Below are 9732 nucleotides of genomic sequence, written 5' to 3' on the forward strand. Positions count from 1 at the left end.
ACTCTGCATTGGGTTTTTATTACAACTTTAACTTCACTCTACACTGAGGAGTTCGTAAATTTAGTTCTTATTACAAGTTTAACTTCACTTTGCACTTCACATTGAGTTATACACCCGCTTCGCCCACGCCTCATTCATTTCAGCTGCACAAGCACAGACAATCAAATGAAAACATAATTGCAATTCTATTTATTCAGAAATTTGTACATGAGTTCATTATAGCCATTCAAAACAAAAACCAACACACAAAAAAAAAAACTCTTAAGTACAAACTTTCTTCACTTTACTCATTCCTCCTCACTGGAGACAAGGTCTTCTTCTTCAATACCCTCATCCAGGGGGGTCTGGGCCACATCATCTTTACCAATTGTTACACTACTGAGGTCTAAGTCTGGGAACAGTTCTTCAGCCCTACGTTTGAACATTTTCCAGCCACTGTCCCAGAACTCAGCCATTTCGTGTTTATAGAAGTCTGACTGCTGGAAGCTCTCAATCACTTCCGCTTCAGTTCTGCCCCCAGCGGTCGTCCTCGATGGGCTCGCCCCCCCAGACTCCTCTCTCGCCAAGCTGCTGGCGACCGCGGCATACACTGCCATCTGAAACTCAGCAGACCCCTTGAATTGATCCACTGCTGCCACATACAGATCGGGGTAAGCCGCCCTTTCAGAGGCTGCCTTCGTCCTCTCTTCGTCCAGCTCCTTCTGCAGGGTTGCCATTTCAGAGGCTGCCATAGCCCTCTCTTCCTCCTACTCCTTCTTCAGGGACGCCCTTTCAGCAGTTGCCTTGACCTTCTCTGCCTCCAACTCCTTCTTCAAGGTCTCCCTCTCAGCAGTCGCCTTGACTCTCTCTGCCTCCAACTCCTTCTAAAGGCTCTCCCTCTCTTCTAGTGCCTTTGCACGCTCGCCCTCAAGCTCCTTCTGCAGATCGCTAATCTTCATGTCTGCCTCATCCTTCTGCCTGACCAGCTCTTCATTACTGCTCATCGCCTCTTCATGTCGTTCGACCGCGACCGCGCAGGCTTTTTGGGCCTCATCCAGCCTCTTCTGCTCACCAACCAGTTGAAACTCGAGCGACACAACCTGGCGGCGTGTGTTCTCCAGCTCCACCTTGACCATTTGCAGCTCAGCGTGGGCACTCTCCCAGTTTGCGCTCTCCTTCTTCAACCTTGCAAGTTGAGCCTTGGCCTCATCTGCCTTGAGCTTTGTAGCCCCAGCCTTCCTCAGCAGAGCCCCTGCTAAGGTAGTTACCTTCATTTGAGCGGAGCATAACCCCCTCAGCAGTTTAGCCTCATTGAATCTGGCTGCTGAGCACAAGGCTGCCTTTTCTACAATCCCCACAAGGCGGTCTGCCCCTGCCCTGGCTGGGCCTTCTTCTCCCTCCAGCCACCCAGCCACCGCACGAGCATGGTAGATCGTAGTAGTCAGACTGACTCCCCCTCGTTGGGGTGCAGGAGCCCCCTGGGTCTGTTCTTCCCCCCTTGGCTCAGGGCCAATCGCCCCACCTTCTACTTACACTTTAGGGGCGACCCTCGCGACCCCCGCGGCGATCGCCGCCACTACTGGAACGACTTCCATGCCCTCTGAGGCAATGTCCACCACTTCTAGGGCAATTACTCTTCCTGGGATCTCCTTCACTTCCCCCCCCCCTCTGCCCCCTTCACCATACTGGTCTCTTCTGCCCTCACTTCCCTCATTTCCCTTTTTCTCTTCTGGGCAGGCTCTTCTCCACTCCTCCTCACTCTCTTCTTCTTCTTCACTACGCCCAACACCTCCATCTCCTTCAACGACCTCTCCTTCAAAGGATCTATTGGGGGCGGTCATGGCACAAATTCACCTAAGTTTTTTTTCTCCAAGGGTTTGGGTCGCGGTCAGATCCTCTCCCTTGCAACCGGCTTTGGCGGTCGGTCAGCCTGAGACTCTTTGAATTTTTGGGCTTTGGCAAGGATGGTCTGATCCTCTGCCTCTTGAGCCTTCCTCCTTGCCTCCAACTCCGTTCGGTCGAGGTCCCCACTACTCGGCTGGGGACCCAACCCTGCCTCAAACAAAGCCGACGGCTGAACGAGTTCGTCCTACCTGGCCCCTTCCTTCTCCCTCAATTCCTTTACCCTCTTCACCCTCTCCTCTGCTGCTGCTCCCAGCCTTGGCTCCATAGACTTGGTGGGCACTTTCCAAATGGTGCGCACTCCAACTCCTTCACTGGTAGATACATAGAACCACCGTGGTCTCCACCCCTTCATCGATGACGGCAGCCCCGCCACCAACCCTTTCCCTGCCACTGCCTGCAAAGTGACCCAAGTCTCTTGCTGCCCTGAGGCCTTGTAACATGCGAAGAATTCGTCTACTGTCATGGCCGCCCCTTCGTTCGTCTTCGGCCACGCACTTGCACAGGCTAGTAAGATCTTCCACGCATTGGGCATTAGTTGGTCCGGCGCTACCTCCAAACGATTCAGGACATCTACCACCACTTGCGGCAGGGGCAGCCTCAGTCCTCCCTTCAATGCTTCCTCATAAAGGGCAAACTCCCCTGGCCTGGCGTCGGATGGCCTCTCCGTCGACATCGGCAACAACAACTCTATTTTAGCAGGCACCTGGTATTTTTCGCGAATGGCCTCCAAATCCGCTGCAGTAACCGTTGATCTATCTGCCTTTATATGCCAGTGATCTGGTTCTGCTTGGCTGATTGGCTTTGGAGCTGCTATCATAGTGGAACCATGGGATCGTACCACCGACTCCCCCACCCTCTCCATCCTATATTGCTGTGCTAACTCCACTGCATCATCATCACCAAGTGGATCCACCCTGACATTCGCAGTTTCTTCTTGGGCCATTTCTGTGGTATGCCTGCGAATCGCTTCAGATGCAGGTGCAAGGAAGTTGAAAAAGTGTTGCAGAGGTGTATCGCGAGCAACAAAGGAATTCACACTTGGAATATTTTGATTTTTCATAAACAAGTAGGTGAATCGAATAATGCCAAAAGCCCACTGTAGACACCCCATTTTTGACCGTCCTCAAGACTTGGACGTCACCATTGGAACACTTGGTGATTACCCTTGTTTGTGTTCGTCTTGAGTTCCCGGAGGTCTCGGTTGCGCGCTTTGCCTCAGGATCTCTCGACTCGACCGTGTTGTGTCTGGTTTTGCACCAAACACTTGTGTTTTGCCTTGAAGGGGCAGGGAATGCCTTATGAGGCATCCCCACACATCACCGGCCATGGCTTGAGGCCACCGGCCAGTGATTTTATGCCATCGGCAATGTATATTGCCGGTCGGCACTATTGTTGTCTGTCGGCCATTTATTTTGCCAAAATGGCAATTTTGAATGGCCGATCACTGTTCATCTACTTTTAGTAGATATTTTGTGCCAGCTGTGATAGCTGGCACCCACTTTGTTTCCCTCCATACACGTGTATGGAGGGATTTTCCTCTTGGATGGCTTGTTTTGGAAGCCTTACAAGAGGGAGTTGCCTATAAGAAGAGGGCTCCTCTCTTGGCATTAGGGTTACAAAAAATTCCAGAGGGAGCTCTGGATTAGGGTTAGGGTTGATACATATTTCCTATCTCTATATCTCTCTCTTGTGTGTGTCTAGTGTGTGTTTGTCCATACTATTGCACACAAACACATAGTGTTACACCTTCTCTTGGTTGTTGAGGGACCAGAGGGTTGTTCTTGGTGTTCTTGACTAGATTTGAGCTTAAGGAGGCAACAAGATCATCATTTGTGAAGGAGGACTTCAACGGTAAGAAACTAGTCCCTTTTTATCCCATTTTTGCACACTACTTTTACCTATCTTGTAACTATTTTTTGGCTTTGAATATAATACATAAAAGTTCTATTTTTAAGGCCTCTAAATAGTTTGTTAAGAGTGTTTTAAGCTTTGGGGTTGTTTGACCCCTCTTAAGCCTTGTTTGGCCCTTGTTTTGTGCTATTTTGTGTGAGCTCTGAGACTTTGGTGTTTGGGCCTCCTCACCACTGAAATCTTGAGGGATTTCAGTGGTAAGGATGGTGCCTTGAGGTCCCAAGAAGGAGAGGGCCACCCCCTCTCCTTGTTATCCTTGAAAAGGACCATTTTTGCCTCTTGAGGGAGCACCTAGCTTAGGCTCTTGTTGACCATGCCTTAGCTGTTATTTATGCTTATTTTTCCATGAAATAGCATTGTTTTAAGTTGGTTTTGGTACACCATGCTTGCTTAGCATACATGCCTTGTAATGCCATTTTGTTGCCTTAACATGCCTTAGGTTGTAAACCATTGTTCTAGCATGTTTTAGGCTTGGCTTTGTGAAGCTTTCATGTTTATTTTTCCATGATTAAGGTATGTCCTTAGTTGTTTGGGTCGACTTTGGCATGCATTGTATAGCCCCTTTGCAGGCTTGTTGGCCTTAAGGGTGTGAGTGTATAACATGCATTACTTGCTTTGATTTAGTGGGTTGGGACCATTTTCCATGTCATTTCAGTCCACTTAGTATGCTTGTATGCTTGCATTTCATGGTCCCTTTGATGTGTCAAAGGCTTGTGTTGCATGCTCCATGTTTTGGTCATTGTGCATGCTTTTGAATTCAAGTCATTTAGATGCCATCTAAGTAATCTTTTGGGCTTTGTTTTATGTGCTAAAACTCTGTTTTGGGTCATTGAATTCATGCCATGTTTGGTCTTGTTAAGTGTGGTTCAATACCCATTTCGCTTGCTTTGAATCTTGGACTTTGCTTGCATACCTTGATTGCATTGTTTGGGTTGGTTGGGCACCATGTTCTTACATGATTTTCAAAGCTTAATTCACATGCTAATTGTCCATGTTATGCCTCTTTCAAGTGTGCTTGAGAGTTGCCCTTTTGTGCTTAAGTATTAGCCCTTTAACATGTGCATGTGTATGCGTGTGTTGGCCTCCATGTTTGGGCACTTTGGCCACTGATTTAGGCTTGTTTGAGAATTGCCTAATCATGTTTAAGTCCATCTCTTTGCTTGTTTGCATGCTTACCTCGCATATTTTCTTGCATACTTGCATGCACACATTGCATTGCCATGTTGCATCCTTAGCTTGCATGCCTAGGTTGCATTGCATTGTGCATGCATTGCCTCACCTCTTAAAGTGAGTCATGATAGAGGTAGAAGCCCCTTGGTTTGACTATGTGCATTGCATTACATTTGAAATGAAAAATGCACAACTTGGTCTCTCGGGCTATCACGCATTGAAATGCGCGCTTGATGGTCCGAGAACCAAGGACCATGTCCCTTTGAGTCATAAACATGATAAGGGATATGGTCGGTGCATACATTGCTTGAAATGTATTGCCATGCTGTGCCTTGCCCTCTGCTGCTGTCAATTGCAGGTTCTGCAGACATTCTTGGCCGACCGGCAGTGTTCAGTGCCGACCGACCATAAATCCGTGGCCGATAGCTTCATCAACAGCCGATGATCACATCTTACTGCCGGTGGCCATTCTCCTCAGCCGGTGGTGTCTCCCAATGTCCAGGGAAGCAATTCTGAGACTTTGGCAGTTTTCAGAGGGGCAGAGCAGGGAAAACAGAGGCAGCCTACGCATGGCAGTGGACTTCGGAGCAAGACCCGAGCACGTGTGCATTGAGCCCTCTTCCCGAGGCCCCTTTTTCTTGCTTTCTTAAATTAATTTGTTTAATTAATTTAGTTGGTCTGTAATAATTAATTAGCTAGGATAGTTAATTCATTATTCGAATTGTATTATTCTTTTGGTCCCTCCGAGCAAGGGTGAATCTGGAATAAGTGTGGGTGAGTGTGTGCATGTCTTCCAACCCCCACTTCTTTCTCCCTTTTACTTACCTGCTTTGATGGTTAGTAATAGATCATGTTTAATTTAGCATACCTTATGCTATGCATGCATGCATCATTCGTCAGTATTGCATGCACCGGGCTCGGCGCATCATGCTAACTGCATTAGTATTTCAAATCTAACTTGAATACATGCTACTTGTGCATTTTCACATGTCATTCATAGACTAGCCGAGCCTACTCTAGTGACATTCCGTATGCGTTGCATTAGGCATTTAAACATGGACTTGGATTATGCATTGATTGCTAACGAGTTCTTTGTTTTGGCACGGAGTACGATGTAAGTATTTATGCTTTAGCATACCGCATGCGTGTGGATGTTGACATGACAGCATGCTTACCATGTGGCTAGATGCTTATGTGTTATAAATTGCCTGAATGCCTGTGGGTGAAGGTTGGATTGTCTGAGTTGGAATAGCTCATTGAAATCCGTGTTTTAGCCTACTTGCGAGTAGCAAATTCCAAAATATTTCTCAAAATAAACGGATATGCAATGCTTATTCCCAAATTAGGCGATCTAGTCTATACTTTTGTGCTGTGCGCATAACATAGTAATTCTAGGCTAATAATCGGGATAAGAACACATAACGTTTTCAAAAACGGATATCACGGTTAGTAGAGGCCGATCTTCGGATCGGGCGAGAGGGGGTGCTCATAGCTGACCTTCCCCAATCGTACCCAAGCTCCCGAGCCGAGGCAACTTTGGTGATGACGGACATGTGGCCTTTGGCACCGAGTTAGGGTTTCCTAAATTCCTCCTTAAAAAATATTTAGGTGGCGACTCTGTATTTGGCAAAGCAGTCCATGTTTGGCACTTCTTTTCTAAAAATCTGTTTTCTCAAAATGATTTGCCGGATTTGGACTCTTTGGTTCAGATTAAGAACCATGACAAAAATCGAGTCCGAACTGTAGCACATAAGGCCTCACGCGGGCGCGTCTACACCCACGGTTTGTCGGTATTCCAAGGATCCCAATTAATTTTCGTCAGTTTGAAAATTTTTCAAATCATCCGCCAAAACTGTCTTTTCAACACCCATAATGACCTATCGTTTCATTTCTGATCTAGTGCCTAATCTCCCCCCCCGGCGGGATGTTGCCACGTGTACAACCACGATCCACTGTCTCCTCCCCTTACCCTGTCTTTTCTACTTCAAATCACCACGTGACATGCCGCCTCTCGAACCCCACGCCCCTCCACCTCACCCTTCGCGGTCGGCCCCCCTCGCTGTCGACCCTCCCACTCGACCAACCTCCGCGGTCGGCCCCCTTCGCGGTCGGCCCTCCTCGTGGTCGACCCTCCCACTCGGCCAACCTTTGCGGTCGGTCCTCCCTGTGATCGGCCCTCCCCGTGATCGGCCCTTCCACTCGGTCGACCTGCACGGTCGGACCACCTCCCGCTCGGTTCACCCCCTCGGTCACCCCTGCCGGTCGACCTCCATCCTGCCAATCCCTAACATCCTCATCTACTTCATTAATATTCCCTTCGTTGGACTAAAGCTGCACTCAAGAATGGGGGACTACTGACGTGTATAAGCCCATAAAGGCCACGAATCACTATAAACAATCCAAGCCCATCACTTGGAGCCCAATACATAACCCAGCTGGTGAGGTCCAGGACAGCTGGAGTCTAACATGGCATAAAGAGCCAATAACATTCAGACACACGGCAGGTGAAGAACGAGCCACATCAACAGATAAAGATCTGCAAAGTTATTGCCACTGCACATCACCATTAATGCAGCCCATCACAGCATTTATTACGATAACACCTCTCCGTCGGAACAGGACCCCTTTACCCTAAACAAGGTAAGCTACAGCATAGACTTTCGGCGAGGAGGGCATGTCGGAAGGGACAGCGAAATGATTACCAAAAGATATAAGCAAACGTGGAAGACAAGAAGAAGGTTAAGCTTTTCTATCTCTAATCTCTCCCTCTATACTCTACTTCTCTTCCTAACTTGCTCGTCGAAGGGTTCACTGGGGGATTACCCCGTTCCCCATTGAACTTGTTTGCAGGTTATCCAGTGGGCTTGATCATTTGGACCTGGGCTTGAGGAGCTTGGACTAGTCCGATCCATTCACTGGGACAAACTGTATCATCACTAATAATAAATAAATAAATAATTTGCGAACACACGACCTTTTATTTTACACTGTTCACTCATAATAGAAGTGAGCTCCACAACATTGTATTATTATCAAAAAATATCTTTATATATGTATAATTGGGCTGAGTTTGACAACACTTAAAAATAATAATAATAAAAATAAAATAAAATTTGACATTTTTTTTTGTTTTAAATAATTTTTATTTAAAAAAATTAACATTTTTGTTCAACTTTTTACGTCCTAGTCTAGAAAGATAAAAAAAGTAGAAAAAAAAATTAACTTAGCAATCTTGAAATATTACTATATAGATGAGACCACGGCAAAAGGATTTGTCATCCAACCGATCAAGTTGGATTAAGACAACCCTATCTATTGTGTGATTACAAGTCTTATTTTAGGTAGTTGATTGAGGATCTCCTGTCCAAGAAACCATATATCCTATTATCTAAGATCAATTATAGATATGGATCATGCTTAAAATTAAGATAGAATGACAAAATATTGTTAGAACAAGCGATCCTTGACCTTGGCTACTTTATTGTATACGATTTTTTTTTTCCCATTTGACAACTTACTAATCATAATGTTCATCAACCACTATAACAAGTAGAAGAAAAGTAATTAATGCTATTCAAACTAACAAATTTGCACGTATTATTGAAATAAATCATGTTTTAGTTTCAAAAATTATTATTGCATAATGCATAAATTTAGCAACAACACTTTTTCCAAGAGGAAGATCAACCACATTTCATGTATGAGTTTTATCAAAAGCCTACAATTTGTCAGCTATAGCTTGCTACCAAGGAGGGTTTAAACAAGCCTCTTGACAAAAAGTAGGTTCATGAGCGGAAAATACAGTGGAACCAACAATAAAATCACGATGAAGGACAGAAGGTTGTGTTACTCAAGTAGACTGACGAAGAGGTGCCACGGGATGAGAAGATGATTCAATGGAATCAAAGGATGTATGAGGCTCACTGTGAGAAGGAATAATGATAGGACTAGGAGTTAGAGCAAAAGCAGAGGCAGAGATAGGAGCAGAGGCAGAGGCAGAGGCAGGAGCAAGCTGAAGGAATGGAGCATCAGTAGGACCAAGAGGCGAAGTAAAATTCTCAGGATGGGTTGGAGTCATCAAGTCAAAAGTAGAGCATGTATCAAGCTCATCAAATAGAAGAGAAGGATTTGTAAAGAATGGCATAGTGGGAGGGGTGAACAAATGAAACTTAGATATAAAGGAGAACATCTTGTGTTCTCAAAATACCACATGACGAGAGGCACGAAGACGACGAGAAAGAGGATTCCAATAACAATAGCCTTTATGTTCAATCCTATACCCCCAAAAAGCAACATAGACGGGCGCGATGTTCTAATTTGGAACGCTCATATGGTTGAAGAAGGACAAAACATCCAAATACATGAAGACTAGCATAGGTAGGTGGTGTACCATACAAGCGCTTATAGGGAGTGTGATTGTTGATGGTAGGGGAAGGGACACAATTGATAGTGTAGACAGCTATGAGATCAGCTTTCCCCCAGAAATGATCAAGACAAGAAGAAGAGATTAAAAAAGCACAGACATCGTCTAAGATATAGCGATGTTTACGCTTAGCACAACCATTTTGTTAGGAGGTACCAGGACAAGAATAGTGAGAAAGTGTGCTATTTTGACGAAGAAATCTTAAAAAATGAGTTTCTTTGTATTCTTAGGCATTATCAAAACGAAAAATTTTGATAGTGGAAGAAAATTGAGTTTTGGCCATTTGAGAAAAATCAAAGTAGATTTGTTGCAACTCAGAGTGAGATTTCATAAAAAATAACTAG

This window comes from Camellia sinensis, chromosome 11 (assembly GCF_055761805.1).
Source record: "Camellia sinensis isolate YWXY chromosome 11, ASM5576180v1, whole genome shotgun sequence".
In the NCBI taxonomy this organism is placed as follows: domain Eukaryota; kingdom Viridiplantae; phylum Streptophyta; class Magnoliopsida; order Ericales; family Theaceae; genus Camellia; species Camellia sinensis.